General features: G+C 38.1%; 1 protein-coding gene across 1 annotated transcript in view; it reads right to left on the bottom strand.

The window, feature by feature from the left end:
* The window catches only part of Mrtf (Myocardin-related transcription factor), a 434,907-nt gene that overhangs the window by 308,366 nt on the left and 102,943 nt on the right, over window positions 1-23,598 (bottom strand). The window contains exon 3 of the mRNA XM_083136770.1: window positions 4,553-4,655. The gene's annotated coding sequence lies outside the window, so the exon portion shown is untranslated. The remainder of the gene's footprint in view (window positions 1-4,552; window positions 4,656-23,598) is intronic.

The following is a 23,598-nucleotide window of genomic DNA, read 5'->3' on the forward strand; positions in this document are numbered from 1 at the left end:
TTGCTTGTAGCGGGGAACCACGCAAAATTTAACCGTTTTGGCCCCCACTACAAGACGCCAAACTCTGTAATGGGAATTTAGATACACCCTGAATAGGGGGGTGTGGGGGTAGGGCCCCCACATATTCTATCGATCTCGGCCATTTTAGAGGTGATGTGATGAGCACCACGCTCCGGCCGCCTTTAACCCCCACCCCTCGCCGGTATACATGCAATTTAGGCTAGGTGAGTCCCAGAGCCGTTTTATGCTGGGACAAGACCGGAAAAATTCCGACCTTAGATAATCCATCCCGGGAATCAAACCCGGGTCTCCCGCATGGCAATCAAACATCCAGCCGACTAGACCACCGCAGTTCCTTTCATGCATAGAGATAGATAATAATTATAAATTGCAGATGTGTGCACTTGAAAACTATTTTCAAAAACTATATGATTAAAAATTAATGAATTACAGTTAACAATAACAAACAGCGCAAGTGGCGACTTGAACTTTACACACGTAAAGCCGGTAAATCTTTTAATAGTCCCGAATCCACAAGAACACTCCGCGAACTTGGAACCTACTCAGCCACACATTCGTTAACGTCACGTGAGAGAAGCGAGCTAAGCAACAGGTAGAGAAAAGCCAGAAAGTTGATCCGACCCTTCACAGAACCAATGTTTTGAAAAGCTTGAACTCCCTTTTGTCTGCGGTGGGTCCCCGTGGATTAAATTAGAATCCGACCCACACCGCCAGTGACACGTGTATATTTTGGAGGTCCAACAGCATACACTTATTCCATCTGCAAGGCGATATTATTCTGTCGTCTTTATTTTCCTGTCCATGGTCTACAGAATGTTAGAAATTATACTGGATGTTCTCCCACTGGCATATGAACAATATCAAACTGATACCAATTTAAACGGCAGTCTCGTCCTGAGTGAGTGTCAGCAACGGGTTCCAAAGAAAATTCCACCCCAAGTTGAATCCCCATGCCCAAACCTGATTAATAGGGCTTGGAAGTTGAGGAAAAATCCTCATTTTTCCTAGTGTCCGAAAACGAGGCCCAACATAATATATGTTAATTTTGGGTCAATGTAGGGCAGAAAAAGGAGGGTTTTATTTGTCCTGTTTTGCCTTTTTCGGCGTTTTCTGGCTTATTGGTTCTTTTTTAGGTCTTAACGGCTTTTTTTGCAACTTCACCTTCTTTCGACTACGTTTTTACTGCCCATTCTCAATTCGAATCATCATCAGTTCATCACCTCTTAAACATCCTTTCTGTAGTAAAGAAATAAAAATAAATAAATATATTTGAACCATCCCTGAAATGAGAGAAAAACATTTTTGGACTGAAAGAAGATGCATTTCATTCATATAGTTTTTTTTTCACACTGTGTGTTCCATACCACCAGAATTTTGTACTTTTTTATTCATTAAATATGTAATTAAAACTGAATTTATTAATTAATTTGGATCTCATTTATATGTCCTTTATTCGGTTTTTAGGTCCTTTTTTTGATATTTTTACGTATTTTTATAGGTCTTTTTTTTGGCAATTTATAGGTCTTCAACTTCCGAGCCCTACTGATTAAATTATGACTCCCAACACAATCAAGCATTGGAGTAAGAATGCCAGTATATGTTTCGCCAGATTATCACTAATTTTGGCAAAACCAATTTTCCAGGCATTTAAAAATAAATTTCCACACCTTTCTGTTTGACATTTTATGGTGACTGAATGTTTCACCAAATAATATACGTTTCTTGTTGTGTGGTTCTAAAAATGTTAACCAAGTATTAAGTGATAATCTGCGCTCGCTGATTCGATTGATTTAGTTTATTTAATGTGACGTATCTGGCAATTTTGGCCAATCGCAACGATGGGGATGAATGGTGATAACTGAAATGGATATACGACATAACACGAGCAGCGCAGAGTATGATACTGGCTGCTAGTCTGCACAACGCAGTCCAGGGTTTACCACGTGAGGGACGTTGCCATTTGGGTGTCTCCGGAAAGGGGGCACCCCTTACACCTCTTCATGTTTCAAGTTCGTTCAACATTGCTCAAAATAAGGAACAAAGAAGTAGTGTATAAAACTCATCAAGGAGATGGTTCAGCGAAAAAGTGAATTTTCCTTCCCAAATGCTTGCAAGGAAAAATACTTGACTTTCTCTGACTTTCCAGGCTAATGGTTCCATTTTCAAAATTACCTAAACTGTTCCATGACTTATTAACTAAACAGGTTGATTTCCGACTTATCAGTGGAAACCTTTTTGATGCACATTCGTACGCTAGAAACAAGATGGCGAAAAGATGAAGGTACGATGTGGTTTCAAAGGAGGGTTCGAAACTAGACATTGATATTTATGACCCATGTAGCGTCTAAAAGTATACCATTTAGGAGCCGAATGCGATTTTTTCTTTTAATCACACAACAAGGAAAACTATTTTAAAAAGTTCAAATTATTCAATCGCTACACTATTTGGCCTTTTTAAATTGAAATATAATTTCGCAGCTTAGTTTGACGGCTGTCTCAAGCATTAAGAGCATAGTGGCGCATAAATGTCACTGACACACATGACTCTTTATCCCTTATTGTTTCCACTATAAACTTTGATTTGATCATCGGATTTGCAATCGAAAAATAGTAGCACGGCTTTAACGCCCATCTAAAAGGAGGCACAGCGTTCATTATTTTCCAGCAAAAGCACCTGTGTCACAGTGATATCTCAAAGTTAGCAAAATCTCTACGTCTGCTTTTCCAAGTTTTCCAATATGGATTTTCCACAACCGATGGAAACTAATTCTGTGGTTCCGCAGGAGTTGTACGTGTGTTTGCCAGCGGAACTTTCGATCTAAGCCTCTTCCTCAATCTTCTCGAGGCACGGTCTTATTTGTACCCTCACAAATTAAGATGACATGAAAAATGAGATGGGCGCATCCATGGGAAATGAACATACCGCTTCCTGAAATAAAGTTATAAACGCGCTGATTCTGCAGATGTTGTGGTGTAAACGTTAAGATCAGGAAGGAGGCTACGTAGGCATTCTAATTAGTTTTTACATTTTCACATTCAGTTTAGTATCCAATCGACAACTTCTTCAATTATGATGAATTAAAATATAAGGTAAAATCCATTCAACAACTCGTTCTTACAAGTTGCTTTTCTACGGTTCTAAATGGTCGCGACTACGAAGACAGAGTGTTTTGGTTATTTAAAGTCGTTTTCTTCCCCTATGTTAATCCCAAATGTTGGAGATTTATCTATAAAATTAACCACGTTTATTCTTTCTTTATATATTTTATATTGCATATAGCTTCAATTGTTTATTTGTGTATATCAAATGCCTTCAGTAACCTGCACACCCATTGGTTAATTCATTCTGAGCGCGGTGTCTAGTTGCCGCCAACTTAGCGCGGTAGTTACTTCCAGCCAGTGTGCGTAGAGAAGCCACTCGGGACACAGTCAGAAACCGTCGCGGACAATTATGGATACCGTAAGCCTAACGTGGCGCGTTGTTGTAACACCAGCTGCAACTTCGCGTAAACAGTTTTCCCTAGACAGTAGTGCTTGGGAAGTGTAATCAAGTGTTATGTGTATATACCTTATAATATATAGTTATCAGTGTGTGTGCCTGTGTTTTCTTTACAACTCCCAAGAGGATCGCGGTGAACTTTGGCCTGTAGCGACACAATCCATACCAGAGAGATGCAAGTGGTAACCTACAATTTCACTTACATTTAGATCCTAGCGGCTCGGATCATCATTCATTTCTGGTCCTTCACAGCCGGACAGGTTCTACATTCAGTTTTGGTCCTTTACGGTCCGGAACGCATCACCGAATGAAGATACATAATGATTTAGTGAAACAGATTATGAGACGGACAGAATGACATGCCCATGATTCGAACTTACGATTCACATCGAGTCAAACCAGATCGTTACAAACGTCGGCTGGATGGGCAATGAAGATAATTTACTCAGAACTCGAAATAAGAACTCTTCTTTCGAAGCTCTATACTCGCAGGTTCAGAAGCAAACAAAATCCAACATTAGTAACGACACCCCTATAAAGGTTTTTTTTTTTTTTTTAAAGTAAATCATTACTACAAAACTGGACATTTTTCCTATTTTCCTGTAATCCTAGTAGTGGTGCTGACCTTGCAATGTATCATCTCGGGTTTAGTGTCTTGACTCAACCCCAATCCACTTATGCTTGCAATTGTACTGACACGTAACTTTCGAATCCTGATTAGTAACAATATACTGACAAGAGTTTGAACACAGATCAAAAGAAGGTGTGAAATCTAAGCCCCGCGACAGGTTAACCTTGCAGCAACTTTTCGCACATGTAGACCCAAACGTGCGCGCACAAAATAGTTCCGCTGCTATACTGAGGATTTTCTCATTATCTGTGATATGTAGAGCTCAGCGGTTAAGGTGAGACTGGCACGGGGATGCTGCGTGCCGCTCTAGAGTGGATTGATACATAAAACCTGCTGCAAACTTAACCTGTCGCGGGGCTTACATTTTTTCATAAACAAAAGCATTAGCCCAAAGTACTTACGGTTCAACTCCCTCCTGGAACTATCAGAGACGCTGAAAACTTTGAATATGACGCTCCACCTGCAACCATGCGGTTGCGTTTCCGGTAATAAGTTTCCACATATCTGAAAAGAAAAGATTTACAGATTTACAAATAAGTTCACAATCCACTTACTCAATACCCTTTTACGATAATTAACTTAGTAGCCTATCTATTGGAAACCCAATATACTTTACAGACCTTGGCAACAGGAGGGAATCCATCATTTTGGAAAAAAAAATCCTGAATTTTCAGGTGATTTTAAATAACTTTCCAATCTATTCTACTGTGCATTTAATCAAACGATTAAAATTGATACAACACTGTCGAAAATACGTGACGGAAACAACATTTTTGTATGGAATATTTTCAAACGAAACAAGTTGGGAGGAAAAGATGTATTCAATTTCCAACCCTGATAAGTCAGAACACAAGGATTTCAACGTCAGTGGGAACCCTGAGAGGGTACGGATTTTAAACATACCAACGATGTGAACATTTTACGAATTTTGATTCATAAGACACACACACAATTTATACATTTAATAAAAAAAAAAAAATCGTTGTAGTGGAATCAGAATAGACATCTGGGTGCATACAACCTCTGACAATAAAGTTCGGTGAATGATCCTGAATATCGAAAGTAGACGAATTCTTAATGAAACCTACCTTACTGTCCTTCGAAGTAGTCCCCTCCCATGACTATGCACCGTTGAGAACGGCTGTACATGTCCTGGAAACTTTTAAAAAAGTCTTCTTTCGGGATGGTGTTCAAGACCCTCGTCACGTTCCGTTGGATGTCCGGAATATCCTCCAATCTCTGACCTTTCAAAGAGATTTTGAGGCGTGGGAAGAGAACGAAATCTGGAGGATTCAGATCCAAATTTCTTGCAATGCATTGCTACAGAGGATGAGAGCTGGTGTGTGAGGTACGACCCTGAAACGAAACGCCGAAGCATGGAATGACGTTCTCCTGCATCACCCCGTCGGAAGAAGGTCAAGGCGTAAAAATCACGCATCAAGACGATGCTTATCACTTTCTTTGACAGTGATGGCATGATCCACAAGGAATTCCTGCCGGAGGGAACAAAAATTTTTCCGCCTTGGCCTTCTTCCGACGGGGTGATGCAGGAGAACGCCATTTCCATGCTTTGGCGTTTCGTTTCAGGGTCGTACCTCACACACCAGCTCTCATCCTCTGTAGCAATGCATTGCAAGAAATTTGGATCTGAATCCTCAAGATTTCTTTCTCTTCCCACGCCTCAAAATCGCTCTGAAAGGTCAGAGATTTGAGGATATTCCGGACATCCAACGGAACGTGACGAGGGTCTTGAACACCATCCCGAAAGAAGACTTTTCTAAAAGTTTCCAGGACATGTACAGCCGTTCTCAACGGTGCATAGTCATGGGAGGGGACTACTTCGAAGGACAGTAAGGTAGGTTTAATTAAGAATTCGTCTACTTTCGATATTCAGGATCATTCACCGAACTTTATTGTCAGAGGTTGTATGATAATATGTGTGGCCGTTGATAAGCACCACACCATGGTGCTGCATAATGGAAAATCGAGTCAAAAGGAAAAGGGAAAGAAAAAGAAAAAAAAAACGAAACAGATGAAAAAGAGACACTGAAGTTTCAATAGTTCGAAAGCCATATTACTTTTGTGCTTGGGCAATGAACTACTTCTGAGTTATACGAGAACAGAAAATCATACGCTAATACTTCAAAAACTTTAATTGTAGGAAGGTAGTTATAAATGAGGGATAAACATTTCGTATGTGGGTTAGCAATATTGTTGCCCGAATCAACAGTTTGTTCATTAATTCTGAAAAAGGTAAGTATTTTACATTTTGCCTCGTTTACGTCTATAGCGACGACGAGAATGAATGGATGAAATACATGAAGAAACAGTGGTTCAGTCATGAGGGAGACTGACTGTCACACAGGGAGCAATGGGTTCGATTCCTGAGTTCCATATCGTTGAATAAGCGGGAGTTTGAATCAATGAGCCTCCCATCAATGAGTAACGTGTGGGTGACCCGGAGGATAATAATTATGTCCCTGTCCATAAGTACAGCAGAAATCTTGACGTGGACGAGATTTCTCTTTTGATCCTGTTAGGACATGCCTAACAAAAGAGGAAAATCTTGGCTAGACATCTGGCAAATAGGGCCTAAGTTTCCTAAGGGCCAATTTCATTTCGATCATTTTTGTCATGAAGCTAAGTGATTGGTTTTGCATTTCCCGGGTTCCAATCTTGGCTTTGGAACGAGTGTTCTTTTTTTAGTGTCCTTTCATCAATTTCATCATATCATCACTCATCCTCATCGTCGCGATTAGCAAAAGTGGCAAAAAGGCACGCTAAATAATCAGAATCAATATTTCAAAATATTAGGGATGTGACGAAGCTGAAAATTTACCGATGCCGATGTACTCACCGATAATTTTTGGAACCAATACCGATGCCGATATTTAACCGATTCCAATACATAAGATTATTAAACAGAAATGGGATGTTATTTTCAGCATGATAAAAATAAATTTGCTATGTACATTTCTATTGCATATCATATGTATAGGGTGGGAAATAACCTTTTGCTAGGGGTCTGCAGGAAAAAGTAACAACAATTAAGAAATTATGGTAATACCAAATGTTTACTACGACAATTGTGGTTACAAAAACAAAATTAAAAGTTAGTTCACGACAAACCACCTTGCTTCAAGGCAAATGCTAAAACCAAGACCTTCCTCGGCGAAGTGGCATTGACTTCTTCAGCAGTTCTGAATGGCCGGGTGCATCACCGGACCTGAATGCAGTGGAGCACTTTTTGGCTATTCTGAAGGATGCAGTTGAGTCCTTGATGATAGTGGAACGCGGACCGGACCGCTATTCCCGGCCAACACTCCTCGCACATCTGGAACAAGTCCTCCGTGACATGGAATGGAATACGGACTCTTTGCGAATCTTCTCAGCTCCTACCATGATCGTCTTCGTGCTGTGAGAGAAGCAAACGGGGGACATACGAACTTTTAATTTTGTTTTTGTAACCACAATTGTCGTAGTAAACATTTGGTATTACTATAATTTCTTAATTGTTGTTACTTTTTACTGTGGACCCCTAGCAAAAGGTTATTTCCTACCCTGTATATACATATATATTCTCAAGAGATGCGAATGTACATTTGCATCTACAAAATGTTATGTGAACCTTTAAGAAGAACATGGATTCTCAAGAGTTTAAACATTAGGACACAAGCAGTTCTTTGAAATGCAAAATGAATTCCTGTTCTGCCAGATCCAACTTCAGAAACACGAGATTTCGAAGCACTTCAGGAAGTAACCTACTTCTTGTCAAATCTGTTCAGCAACACTGAACACTCAATCACTGAACACTGATACAGCAGGTATGCCCAAGTATTTTCTCAGCACTTGCTTCATGTTTGAATATTCATTTTTGAATTTCCAATACAACAGCAGATCCTGGTTCAGCAATGTACTGTTTTATTTTCGATTTATAGTTAGGTTGATCCTCTGAATGAATTTGCAATAATTTTATTACAAAAACTCTACAATAATGACGAATCATAACCAAATTTTCAATAAATCTTACAAAACTAGAATATAAAACTTATTAGAAGGTAAAAACTCTAGTATAATCTGTACTGGTTTAAATATCGGATTTTTGCCGATTCCGATACCGATGCCGATATGTCAATTTCGGCCGATTTTCATACATCTGTAATCGGCTTCGGCACATCCCTACAAAATATCAAAATAATAGTCTTTTGAAAGTGATTTTTTCAGTTTCTTCATGGAATTTCATCATTATCTTGTACAGAATTTTTATGAGGAATCCAAAGAATGCGTTCATTTTGGCCTAGGTAAAGTGAAAAGCACAGAGACGGTGAAGTAAAGAAATTCAAAACAGGTCACTTAGCTTTTTTGCCAAAAATGACACGGTATGTCATGGGTCATTAGAAAAATTAGGCTCGATATTCCAGATGTCTAGCCAAGTTTTCCTCTTTCTTTAGGTATGCCCTAACAGGATGAAAAGAGAAAACTAGTCCACCTCAAAATATCTGCTAGACTTACGGTCAGGGCCTGGACTATAAAGGCAGAAGGAGCGTCATGTTGATCGCATTCTCTACAGTATGACCGAGAATGAGAATGTGCGGAGCCCTACCTTCATGGTGGCGAACGGATATATATATATATATATATATATATATATATATATATATATATATATATATATATATATTAGGAACAGAAAAATAAACGCCCACGCCTTAGACAGGAATCGAACCAGGAACTGATCTCTGTCTCGAAAAAGCATAAACTGAGGGAAAGGGTGTGAAGATGACACGGAAGTTGAGAGAAATAAACTTCCCCGGAGGGGAAAAGAAATTGGTGTGTGCTCTCATCTCTTGTTGGGAAATGTAAGGAATCCTTTGCTCGCACCATAGTTCATCCCTGGGGTGCGGGCGTTTGTCAAGTGTTGGCAGGCCTCAACTGCTAAAAGTTTCCTGCATGAACGTGTCTTCCTCTTCCACACTCCCCGCCCCCTACACCCCTCGCCGTACGTTTCACGCCTCTTCATCCGTTTGCCAAGTGTTGCTACATCCGCGCAGCTAAAATTTACCACTCGGGGAAACAGAAAAAATACGCGAACGACTCATGGTAGAGCTAATACATGTAGAAATGTATGCATTGTAACTGTTGAGGATTTACTATAAAACACGTTAAAATTCCTACTACTTACATCCCATCCTGAAAAGCAAGCATGTGTGAATCTGTTACTGTCAGCTTTACTTCAACGGAATCTGCCCGGGTTCGAGTCCTCGTTGAGCATACATTTCTCGCTCAAATGCCTACGTAGTACAACTCCTGTGTGTCCCAAACTGTAAGATAATCTTGCAACGTGTATTGCCTTTTTGACTTTTGACATTACTTGGCTTGACTGACAAAACGGAATGTACGAGGAGTGTCCAGAAATTAAGTCCCGATGGAGTGCGTCAGTGGCCGGAGCGCGACGAGTGTATGCAGCGAGCACGAGGTGGCATGTGCCTGTAATCTGGTGTAGTGGCAACGCTGTGAAGGCAGTCGTTTTAGGACAGGGTTAGGAGAAAGATGTCAGCTCTAATACAGTCTCTCGCCGACTGCGAGGTGCGTGTTCTAATCAGATTTTGCACTTTCAGAAGCTTAAGCCCGCAGAGATCAGCAGACAGTTACGTGAGGTGTACGAACTGGACGTCATGAACAACAGTATGGTCAGAAGGTGGTGCAGACAATTCATGGAGGTGCGATCCAATGTGCACGACACAATACAGCTGACCACACGCGGCTCTTTACATCACTTCGAGTGGGAGATCTTACACCAACCTCGCACATACGAACTTTAATCTCATCCTCCCGCCGACGCAGTTTCAGACAGGGCAATGTTTTGACAGCGACACTGTGGTACAGACGATTCCAGTCTTTGGCGGCAGACACGTGTAATTCAGGTATTAAAAAATAAACGACGCTTCGCTACGAGAAATGCTTGATCAACGGTGGTGAATATGTCAGAAAGTTGGTTGACCGTAATGCATATAATTAACATATGTCAGTTACTAACGATGTTCTTGCTTTATTTCTTATCGAAATTTACTTTCTGGACGCGCCTCGTACTAATTTTAGGGTGCGTTTTAATAAAACCATTAGAACAGCAATTTTCTCCTGACTACGTATTACAAGAAACACGAGAAAACATTAATATATAATATTGTGCATCTGGTACATTTGAAATGAGGCAAAATTTAACATTGCAATTTTTATGTATTTAGTTTAATATACATAAACACACATATTTACATCCAGATTTTTTTTTCTGCAACTGTACGGCGCACCGGTACATTTTTCCCAGTTGAGACAAGAAGTCCAGAACTACTAAAACCAAAATACATAAATATAAACAAATGTACGATCATGAATTAATATATATAATATTTTTAGTAACTCTTTCGAACTTTGCATAACTTTCGTAAAACAAATTAATTCCATTTGTATTGTTACATTTATGTTACAATAACAGACTTATGAAGAGTACCAAAACCTCCCACCGGCCCACAAAAAAGAACTATACATGTCTACACAGATAAAATAAGTTGTCGTAAAGCACTGACAAACTTTCACAAACTGTAGAGGACACATAAGCGAGCAACTTTTCTTGGAAAGGGACTACTCGTTGGGACCTGTGTTTCGACTCTACAAGCAACCAGAATCCCCCACCCCCCCAACCATGTACAAATACTTCTTGTTAAACCGTGTAAAGTCCTTATCCAATGCAAGGTATCAAGTAGGAAATGCAACATAGTACATGCAGATTTTAAGGAGAAAGGGTTAAATATAGCGATTTCCCACTACCAGTGTCTCTACTGGCATGTGTCCCCATAGCATATTGTAGCCCTTAGTATGTTATCCATCCTAAATATAAGTGACAGTAACAACCATGAATCTGAGTTGCATACATACATAAGTATGGGATAAAAAGCTCCATTTCGAGAGCTTGTAGCGTCGCAATGAGGTCATATCGAGTAAAACATTACTAAGAAAAGTTGTTTCTCCCGATGTCCTGTACAAACTGTAACAAATCTGCAAATGTTGTACAGTGACTTCCTGTATGCATGTAGTACATGCCTGTCTATTGCTGAAGTACTGATACAATCTATTTACAGCATTTTTACACCAATTCACATGACATAAAATATCCTAAGTTAATACAGCACAAAAAGTACAAATTAAAATTATACTGATTTGAAGTATGTACAAGACTTTTATACATGACCACTTAAGTGGGAACGATAAATTTCTATATCATTATAAATACTCTCTCACACACACACAGTAAAATTTGGTAGAAAAACGCCAAAGTTTTCACACTGCGTTCTCTTGGCAAAATATCAAAATTAGTCGGTCCCACACTCGTTCAGGCTGGGTTCCAAAAGGACTTCATCCAGATACTCAGCCCAATCAGAATGAAGTGAGGTAAATTTTTTGGTTATTTGGTGCCACTGGATTGAAATTGCCAATCTCTTTCACACGCGCCTGACGCGCTTTTTTCCCTTTTGTTCTAATATATCCTGCTTAAGGAGAAAAGCTATAACTAACTCCATTCTGACACGGGAAAAAAGCAATCAAGAGCGAATTTTACACATGTGGAGTTTTCAAGAGAGATTCATTGTATTTCTTCTTCGCATGAATGGATATTAAAAATGTTCTGATGAGGTACCAGATATGAAGTACAGTATTCATTTATAGTGGCCAGATTATGAACAGAATAAGGCCTTTAGTTGTAAGATGAATTTGTAGTTCTTTAATTTAGCCCTTATCCCACTTATATACGAGGGAGAGTCAAATGAAATCCTAAAAAAGTTTGGCAAAAATTACAGGACAGACTGTATTCAACTCAAATTAACATGAGGTATCAACTGCTATTTACAAAACTATCTCAAGGCTGCAACACTGATTTAGTGAGCTTCAAAACGCCATTTTTGTCATTTTAAAGATTGGCGCCTCCTCTACACATTTGCACCAGAGAAGGAGTGGTTTCTTGCCCTCTGTCAGCCTAAACTTTACAGAAACTTCTCGGGAAATGAAAATTCAATATCTCTGTGCATGCTTAACACACCACCAAGTTTACTAATGGAGGAGAAAGTTAGACAATGGCCTCAGTTCGCAGGCAGATGGGTGGGAAGGCCTTTGCAGTGGCTCACAAGTGACTGCATGTGGACCATAAAGACTTATATTCTTCTTGAGGTATACAGGCACTAACTCAAAGTTAAAAATATATGTAGATCAGCAATAAGCAGCAAACTTGTGCAATCCTACATACAGAAATCTACTAGATTAAAAAAATAAATAAATAAGGGTTTCATTTGACTCCCTCTCGTATAATAGCAACGATAAAGACGATGAGGTGAAGTTTATGAAGAGAGAGTCTAACCTCCAAGGGTACTAATCAGAAAACACCAAATCAAATATTTTATTGATTATGGTTTCACGAACAACTTGGCCTATCAAATAACCTTCACATCGTAATAACCTACAAAAGTACAAAAGAAATTTAATATTAAGCCTTTATTTTTGTATATGCAGTTATTCCTGGGTAGAGCAGCGCTGGTCTAGTCAGTGGGACGTCTTCACATCGTAATAAACTACAAAAGTACAAAAGAAATTTAATATTAAGCCTTTATTTTTGTATATGCAGTCATTCCTGGGTAGAGCAGCGCTGGTCTAGTCGGTGGGACGTCTTCACATCGTAATAAACTACAAAAGTACAAAAGAAATTTAATATTAAGCCTTTATTTTTGTATATGCAGTCATTCCTGGGTAGAGCAGCGCTGGTCTAGTCGGTGGGACGTCTGATTAGCACGTGGGTTCGATTCTCGGTGTGGGTGAACGCACGCGAGAAATTTTCACGCTACGTCCGCGTACTAAGCGTCTCTGGGGTTCACCCTGCATCTAATAAATGAGTACCTGGGTCAATCCTCAGGAGTAAAGGTGCGAAGCGTGGTGCTGATCACACCACCTCCACAAATGGCTGAGTGTGGATGTGTGGGACCTTACTTTCACATCCCTCTCTATGCCTTTATGGCATGCTGCAATGGGCAGAAGAGCGTACCTACCTTGACCTTTACATAGCAATTTGAGTAATCAGTAACTATTGATTCAGACTCAGATATCGAACGTTAAAGAGATATCTACTGTTGAATTTTATTGTTTGACTCGGACTCATCGTCATTCATTTTAAGTCTCAGGTAGGCTGGCCAGTCTATAAACATTTATTTTTGTAACTCTAGTTGTTTCTTGGTGTTACCCAGAACAAAAAGACGGATCATTAGAGACAACAACAATATCCCAAGTGCTTTCTACTCGCCAATTTTTATAAGTGCAGTTTCATTAGTTTCGAGATATCGAAACATAATTAGTGTCGTGTTAAGGTTGCCAATTTCATATGATTTTAAATCTTCAGATTCAATAGTATTGGAGACATATAGTAAACAGGAAACACTTCTTTATGAATATCTTTTGCAGGAAGTCACGCTGCTCTTCTAACGTAAACACCTCGAGCACGGTCGCCATTTTAAAACTCAGCTGACCATGCGTGCGTCTGCTATCTAGGGACAGCTAACTGAATGTCATCAAGCTCGATTGTGCTGCCACCTAATGACACCTTTAGAAACTACTCACTACTATTTTCAGCTATCCCACATCAGTCTGCGACATATTTACTGACTCCCCCTCGTATATACACATAAACACATGTACATAAAGCTGCAGACTGCAACATGCCGTCTTGACGGCATAAGGTACATGTGAAGGTGGGGCCCCGCATTTTCACGATCTCGCTCGTTTGTGGAGGTGATGTGATCAGCACCACGCTCCCACCTGAAATCATCCGGTGGGAATCGAACCTGGTTCTCTCAAGAGACAGTCAGACGTCATACAGCCGGACCGTGTATGTGTGTGTCATAGAGAGGGGGGTGGCGATGGAGAAAGAGCGAGATATGAGAACGATAGATACTCACACCAAAAAAACCGACATTTTTCACTTAGTTTACATCTTCGCTTTGAGCCTCGTCACCCACACATGCGCACTGCCGGACTGCTTCATTCGCAATTAGCTACGTCTCTGGCATAAAGAACATGCCAAAACGGCCAAGGACATTAGTAATTAGCGACGGCGGTTGAATGTGACACGGAAGAGAGCTTGTGACGAACAGAACGAATTATGTAAGATACCTCTGGCGCCCTGCACGGATTTTTGCACTTGGCGTCTGCGTCTCTCAGGAACGCCTGGCGGAGAAAGTATTCTATTATTTCTTTGTTTTATGGCGATATAGGTCTTCCCCAAGGGCTAACCACTTGTTCAAACACGGTGGTTAGCGTTTCTTGCCACAAAAGAATGTTTAAAAATAGCATATATAACATTTAATAAATATTTTAAGGGAAATCCATTACAGAACGTATTCTAAAAAAATTCCGGGGTTTGTGTAACATTGATGTGACTTGGGGTTAGCTGAACCTCGACCAGTAATAAAGCCAATTCAATTCTAGTGCGGGGTTTTAATTTTTAATCATCTCCCTTATAGAGCGACCACAAGGGAAAAAAACCTTGGACGAAAAGTCTCTGCGCAGCTTTCCCTTCTTCAGCTCAGCTCGGGCCATAAGGAAGCATGGTCCACTCTCCCCCTCCCCTCCTCGCGGGAGTACGGTGCACAGGAGTCGCAGGTTTATTTGCTTGTGGTTCCACTATAATAACTTTTATCGCAATGATTCTTTCGCGATTTGTACGTTTTGAAATGTTTTGCTCAGTTGGGAATTCTTTTCTTACTCTAAAAAGTGGTATTTCCATAATTTTGGGTACTTCAAACCCACCCACAATGCAAGCCATCAGATTTTCATTTGGGTGTACTACATTTGTTTGATTTTTTTGTTTTAATTCACTTATTGCATAGCTGTGCTAATCGGGACTGGACCTACAGTTTAAATTGGGGTCCGAACAACTGTGCATGTGTCTCCATCGGGTATAGAACATGGAATCACTTCATTACAAGGCGATAGATTTACTAAGTAGAAGAGATACTTTCTCAGAAGGTCACCTTAAGTTGATAGGTCATTCCATGTCAAATCATCCAGAATTTTGTGAAAATGTCACCCACCATCCCCGATTTTGATGAAATTCGGTATACTTATAGAACTTTTGATGCTGATTACAAAAATGACAACTTTTTTTAAATTGGTCAAGGGGTTCAGAAGTTACGAGCTTTTTAAGAACTCAGTGTACACCACATGCAGCTCCACTTTGAATGACACGCATTAGGTTATAAACGATCGTATCTTCCCTCGGGTTTGCCGTAGAAACTTCAAGTTTGTTTTGTTTTGTTCAGAATAGTATAAGCTTTCATTTAAATAACGTTTCAGATGAATGCATCAATAAACATGTATTTTTATAAATAGTTTTATGTATTTTTTTAGAAAAATAAATGACTAACTTCAAGAGCGAATTTCATGCAATGCCCCCCCTTCAATTTCTCCCCAATTTTATATGTAGGTAGGTCAGTGTGTGTACTAATGCCTGATGGGAAAATTGGGATGGGCGGTTCAGAGACAGGGTGATAAAAAAATCATTTGCATAAAATGACATTAAAAGTAAATCTTATTAAAAATGCTTATGTATTTAGCACAAAGCCTGAAGTACAATATGTTTCAAGCTACATTATTCAAAATGTATGTTCACTATGTGTGAATGTAATCATAGGCGTAATCTGGTGGGGCAAAGGGAAGCACTTGCCCTCTCCCAAATTTATATATTAATTAAAATTTTCAAGTTAAATATATTTTGTGATCCTTCTGGCACTTGAGGAACAAATGAATAAAGAGTAATAATTGTGATTTTTCAAATATATTTATCAAATAATCCTGGACACTATTTTTATGCGATGGAAAACTTTGTGATTATCTCAACTCGAAGATAGTTTCCTAGTGACACGCATTAAGATTGTACCTAAAAATTGTACTCTATGCATTTCCAAAATTTCATGTACTATAAATTGTGCCGTTCACATTTTAGATGGATATTTTGACCATTTGAAACACACTAAAGTATTTGACTTATCACTAAGTACATATGTCCACCATTTATGTTGATAATGTCCGCTGGACACACCATACTTTTTGGCCAGTGGTAGGAAGTTGATGGACCAAGTGGATGCAAGAATTTAATAGCTGCATCTCCATTTTCACGTGGACTTTTGAAGCAATCCTACAAACAAGTTTGAGTCACGCGCACATATGCTACTACATAACTGATTACAGTTGGAATTCGGAAAGCCACTTCTTCACAAGTCAAACCATACAGTTATACAAAACATATTTCATCAGCACTTACTATTTTTGCTCTGACTGTTAAACAACTAGTGTTTCGAAGTAATTAGTTATAAAGTTACAAGTACAGTTACTTTTTATTTATGAATTCTAACTGTAACTAGCTACTTTTTAAAGTAAGTACCTGCAACGTTAACAACGGTAACAGTGTTACTTCTTGCAGTAGGGAAATAGCTAAATTGAACAATTCTGTTCCAGATTATAAAAATAAAATATGTACCTTCTCCGGATGCTACGTGAAAGGATTTTCTTGGAATTGCTGGCAAGGAAGTTATGCTTTGTTGCATGCTAAATTTAGAACATCCACGCTTTCCTGTACTTCATTTCTAATTGTATGTGAAAACTCCATTGTTTTTGGTAGACTGCTGCGTTCGTTTGGAATGTGGTTGTCCAGCTAGGAAAAAGTCATTGTCGAGGGAGTGAATCTTTGGATCTTGTTGAACTTGGAATGGATGAGAAAGAAATAGGTGCAAGTGGAATCAATGACACCATATTCAAAATACCGTGGTCAGCATACAAATTGTAATCGTTCAAGCAAAGCTGACTGTGGTTTCCATAATTTATTAGCAGTAATAATGTAAATACTATATGAATGCATATTATGTACTAGAAACATAAGTAAAACACGGAAGTTACACAAAATAAATGATCATTAACAGTACGTTATTGTTACAGTAACTGTAAAAGAAACTCAGTTCAAAGTACCAGTAACAATAACTGAGTAACTTTTTTAATGATTGACTGTAACTCAGTTACTTATAAAAAGTAACTTACGGAACCTGTAAATTCAAAATAGTGCATACTTCCTGGTACTGTTGTAGTACTTTGCAATCGCTGACACATTGTACTGTGGGTTGTTTTCATTTCACCTTAGATGATTACTAAGAAATTTATTCCTTTAATACTATTTCTACGGAATTGGTACATAATTGCTGTACTTGTTGCTTTATACTATAGAAGTCTATACAAGTATTTTTACTGTTCTAACCATCCCGACACAAGTATATTTTCTGTGGTATGTGGCGAAAAAGCTCCATTTGAAAAAACTTCCATCAGCACAAATGTGTAGTATTAATTCTTACTTCATATTACGTATCCCCATGAAGAGTACCCAAAAAAGAACTTCCATATTGAGATAAAATGCACAAAAAGAATGTTCTCGAAGATAAATTTGCTACACTTTGGAATGTTAATAATGATTATATATATAATTATATAATATATATTTTTTTTAAAAAAATGAAGACTGTTGAAACTAACTTAGATACAGTGGAACCTCGATTTTACGTTATCCAGGAGACCAAGGTAAAAAAAAATTAATACGTGGGAAAACGTAAAATCTTGGAAAATTTCTGAACAATTTGCTATGTTGGGACCACTAAGATTGAATGCAAAATGTGTGACGTTCACAATTCAATCATTTGCACGATCACATTTAGTTCCTAAATATTTGAAATAAAACGCGAAGGTGAAGATACAACTTCTATAGGTCTATATATTAGTGAAATAACTAAGCAATATGCAGTTCACTATTACCTATATTTCCATTTTTGTCAGACACACTACTACATACTGACTATTGATTCTCGTTGCTATAGCAACGTTAGAATTATAAATATCTCGTTTATACAGCGTAGAGTGCAATGAATAACATAAAACATAATTAACGTTGTACAAAGTAATAATTATACATATTTTTAAACGTTAATATAAAGTGATTTGTATAATATGAAATTAATAATTTCAATAAACATATAATTATATTGTGCGGATTCACAGCACCGTCACAACATTCCCCTCCTCCGGGAAAATGAAAACTACGAAACAACGAGGAGGAGTTTTCATTTATAAATCAGTCAGATGTGTATCAACATAACTACAACAAAGTTACAAATGGACAATATTATCTGACATTCGACAACAACGTGCACATAAACAGATTTGTGCCTAACAGGTAATAACAAATCAGAACATAATACAACATTCAATTGTACAAAATAATAAACAGAATGGTTTCATTTTTTTCAAGTATCTACTCTCATAAATTTAATTCTCAGACAAAAGTTGATTCCTCTTTTCTTCCGAACAGTTAAACACTCGAAGATTTGAAAAGTTCACCTTGTCATAATATTGCTGGTTCATTGTGTAAAGAATTGCATTATTGTCCTTAATATCCTTGACAAGGAATGGCCCAATATACAAGTTGAACAATTTATGAATCTGGCTGTTAATTTTGGAACTAACTTGTCTATTTTTTATCATAACCAAATCTCCTGTTTGAAGTTTGATCGAGTTCAATGCATTCTTAATCTTCCTACTTCTTCTAGATTGTCTAGTCTTGATTTCTGCTAAAAACAATTTGCGTTTCCATGGCAAAGATTTAATTTGTTCTGGCCAGCCGATTTCTTCAAATATTGAGTCCTTCATATCTTCATGTAAGAAAAGTTCACTAGGAGATAATCCGGTAACTGAAGAGCATGAATGATTTAATAACTGAATAATAGAATTTATTTTTGGATATCAACTGGTGTGATTATCATTGCAGAATAATCGCAGTAACCTAACAATCTCCTTATTGTACCTCTCAATAGGATTAGATTTCGGATTGTATGTAGTGGTAGTAATATGCTTAATTTTCCTTGAATCCATGTAGGTTTTCCACTCATTTGATGTAAATTGGCTTCCACAATCTGATAATAATACATTGCATACAGGGTAATGTTTAAAATATTGTTCTTCAAAACGATTGATAATTTCCCTGGCAGTCGCTTTTCTTAACGGATAAATCATAACAAACTTTGACATAACGTCTACAATTGTGAGGAGATATTCATATGTACGTGATCTTGGTAATTTTCCGATTAAATCAATAGAGAGGAAATCGTGTGGTTTGTGAGAAACGACGTGATATTCATCTCTCCGCAACGGCCGACCTACAATCTTTGTTCGTGCACATTCTAAGCAATCTTTCAGGTAATTTCTAATTGATTTTCTCATGTACGGCCAAAAATATGCTCTTCTACAAGCTGTTAAAACCTTCTGATAACCAAAATGTCCATTTAAATCATGCATTTTGTGCAATACCAAAGGTATAAGCTCACGTGGCACTACAAGTTTACAAATTTCATCGGAATTGGGTTTATAAAAAAGAACTTTGTTGTGAAGAAGATACTTTGTAAAGTCTTTATCCGTTGTACTATCTTCCAGGTGAGAAATTATATTATTGCATTTTTCATCTGCTCGTTGAGCTTTTAACCAAATAGAAGAAGTATCATCTTGTGAATCTTCCATAATTACTTGATTGATATATAATTTATCATCAAGTGCAGAATAAGTAGTACAAGGCGGAAATCTGCTCAACGTATCAGCAATATTATTCGAAACTCCTGGGACATGATATAACGTGAAATCAAAACACTGCAGTTTGAGAGCCCATCTCGTAAGACGAGAATTAAGTGATTGTGCAGTTTTAAGCCAAGACAACGACTTATGATCTGAATATAAGTTGAAATCAGTTCCTTTAAGATATATAGCAAATTTCTCCAGAGCAAATAATATAGCTAAACATTCCAATTCGTGTGTACTATATGTAATCTCTGCTCCTCTAAGAGAACGACTGCCGTATTGTATGACACGAATTTCATCATTATCAACTTGCCAAAGTACACAACCTAATCCTTTCTGGCTTGCACCAACAGAAACACAAAACCTCAACTCAAAGTCGGGTTGACTCAATGCTGGTGCTGAAATTAGAGCATTCTTTAATAACAAGAAAGCTTCTTGACACTGAGGTGTCCAATAAAATGGCACATTCTTGCGTAAAATTTGATATAATGGACTAGCGATATCTGAAAATCCCTGTATAAAACGATTCCTCCAATTTGCCAGTCCTAAAAATTTGCGAAGTGACTTTTTGTTTTGAGGAACAGGAAACTGTAGAATAGCTGAGTCTTTATCATGATCGACCTTAATCTCAGAACCAGACACCACATGACCCAAAAACTTAATTTCCGCTTGGAAAAATTTGCATTTGGCAAATTTTATGGACATGTTCGTCATCTGCAATGTCTGTAGAACATAATCAAGATGTTCAAAATGTTTCTCTATTGTTGGGCTAAATATTAAAATGTCATCCACATATATCATCAGAAATGAATAAGTCCCTGGTCCAAACACCTTATTCATTCTCTCAACAAAAACAGAAACAGCTGATTTTATACCAAATGGCAAGTAACAAAACACGTGCTGTCGTCCTCGATACGAAAAAGCTGTGTACTTATATGAGTCGGGCGTAAGTGGTATTTGAAAATATCCACAGGAGAGATCAATTGAAGAAAAATATCTTGCACCCTTAAAATGTTGAAGTAGCTCGTTTATCGGTTCAACATGGGTAAGTGGTGAAATTACATGTTGGTTTAGGCGACGAAAATCCACCACTGGACGCCACTCACCATTAGATTTTGGGACGATATGTACTGGGTTCAAATAAGGCGAAGACATCTCTTTAATTATTCCCCAGGCCTTCCATTTCTCTAGTTCCCTTTCTAACGCTGCTCTTTTGGCGAACGGTACCGGATATATAGGTGCCTTGATTGGTTCCTTTGTGTCTAGTTCAATTTGATAAGGTTCTACGAATGCAGATCGGGGTTGATCAGAAAACAAACTATGATATTCTATTATTAGATTCTCAAGCTGAGACTGCTGCTCCGTGTTGAGTGATTCACAAGACCGCACCTTCGTTGTGATCTGATCTAGAGAAACGACAAGTAAATTTTCTGCTTCTTTGACTATAGTAACTTCCTGCATCTGGCAGCGATCCCTATCAGTTGTGATTTTGCTAGAGTTAAATGGCTGAACTAATTCGGAACCAGTAGACGCCATCAAACTTATTTCGTTTCTTCTAAAATCGAGTACAGCTTTGTATTGCCTTAAAAATGGTATTCCGAGAATTAATTCAGCATGCAGTTGCTTCAATACGAACATCTCCAAAGTAAAAACTTCCGAGTTAATTGAAATACTTATAATCTTCCTACCAGCAACACGAAACTTCTGATGTCCTGCAAACGGCAATAACTTAAGTTGATCCACTGTATCCAGTTTGGCACTCGGAATAATTGATTTTATACTGCACCATAATTCATAACTGACTAAATTACACTGGCTTCCACTGTCGATGACACACTGTATCGTAATACCGCAAACTGTTCCTGTGATCAAAGGTTGATCAGTAATAGGAGTAGGTATACCAGTATCATTTAAAATCCAAGTAGGTTCATCTTCGTACCAATCTAATTGAAAAAATATTGAAAGTGGATAACAATGATCAACTTCAGGTAAAACGGAATTACTTAATACAGCATACTGACAAGTTGTGCCTATATTATCACTACGATATGATTTAGACGGACCCTCCATTATGTTAGTGCGAGCAATCTGGTCCACGTTCACCCGCGACGTTCGTTTAATGTTGCTTCAGGGACAGAAGAAATGAACTGTTTACAAGAAGTTTCTCTTGGATCGAAAGATGGAGCATTTTCATTTAATGGAGCATTCGCCACTGCAGTTGCATTGCAACTGTTTCCCGTTGACAACTGAGAAGACGAATATCCGCAATTGGCACATACACTGCATGGTTGGAATGAGTGGAAATTATTAGAGAACTGAGAGTTAGGACGCAGTGTAAATTGCTGTTGTTCTTGCTCGTTTCTGGCATTGAAACTGTTGCTCATAAATCTACCATTATTGTTGAAGTATCGTGAGCTTTGTGGACTTCTATTTTGCCGGAAATTTTGAGTTCCTGCACCATTACGTCTGTAACGATTATATGGTCTGTTAGTTAGGTTAGGTTTCCCAAAATTATTATTTCTATTAAATATCATCGTCTTCTGGCTAGAGTTTGATTGTTGGTTTTCAGCAACAAACGGAACATCTGTACGTGGAATCTTATTTCGTTTATTTTCATCGCTAGAAGAAACAAAATGAACAGTATCATTAAGTCTTACGTTACGTCTTGAACCTTGATTTCCATTAGGTTCATCATCGTTCACCAACGATGAACTTTTAGCAACACTCTGAACTCTCAGTTTTGCCCTTGCACTATTATTGTCAGTAAAACTTTTAGAATTATTCCCATCATGTCGGAAATTTTTTTCACGTACATTATCATGAACATTAAAACTCTTGTTTGATCTTGAATTCACTAAATCCAACCTCTTTAGTAACGCAATTACATCATCCATTTTAACTAATCTAGCAGCTAATATTGTTTGTGCAATAGATGTGGGCAACTGATTGATTAAAATATCAATAACTTCTGCATCATTCGGACGATCAACTAAATTATAATATGCTGAATGCGTACGAATAGCAAAAACTTCCATACTACTCGTCGATTTAGGATCATATTTACGACTTCTAAGTTCAGATAATTGAGCCTGAGTTAACGAATAAGACGTGTAGTGATTCAGAAATTCGTCAACAAACTGTTTGTACGATGTAAACGAATCGACATGAGTATTATACCAACCTTCTGCAGGTCCTTGAAAACAATTAGTAATACATTCAAGCCTTTGCATGTCAGGAACTTGCAGTAAGTCTAAGTAGGACGTTAAAGTTTTAATAAACTTACGTGGACTTGATTTTTCAGGATCTCCAGAATATTTAGGAAGAACAGTAAGTTCATTCAATCTTACCAACCGTCGAGGTTCTTGAGTAAGCGAACGCATACAATTGTCAGGATAATCACATCGATGATTCTGCGGATTTGCTGACTTTTGGTTTACTTGCCTCTTTCTTTCCTGACCAGAACCATCAGAATATAAAGAACGGGTTGATTGACATAACTTGTTAGTATTACTAGTTCTCACTCGATTATTTCTAGAACGTTTGTGTCTTTGTGAAGCAATGCGATTGTGTTCATCATCAGAAACATCACACGCTGAAGAATCAGATGATTTAGGAGAGGTTAGGTTCCGTGCAGGAATACCAGGTTGACAGTTACTATTCACATGAGAACTGTAAACTTGTACAGGATTACTTGATTCAACATTAGTCGAAATATTAGATGTTAACTTAGTAATATTTTCCTCACATGCTTCCA

This window comes from Lepisma saccharinum, chromosome 15 (assembly GCF_977018435.1).
Source record: "Lepisma saccharinum chromosome 15, izLepSacc3.1, whole genome shotgun sequence".
Lineage (NCBI taxonomy): Eukaryota > Metazoa > Arthropoda > Insecta > Zygentoma > Lepismatidae > Lepisma > Lepisma saccharinum.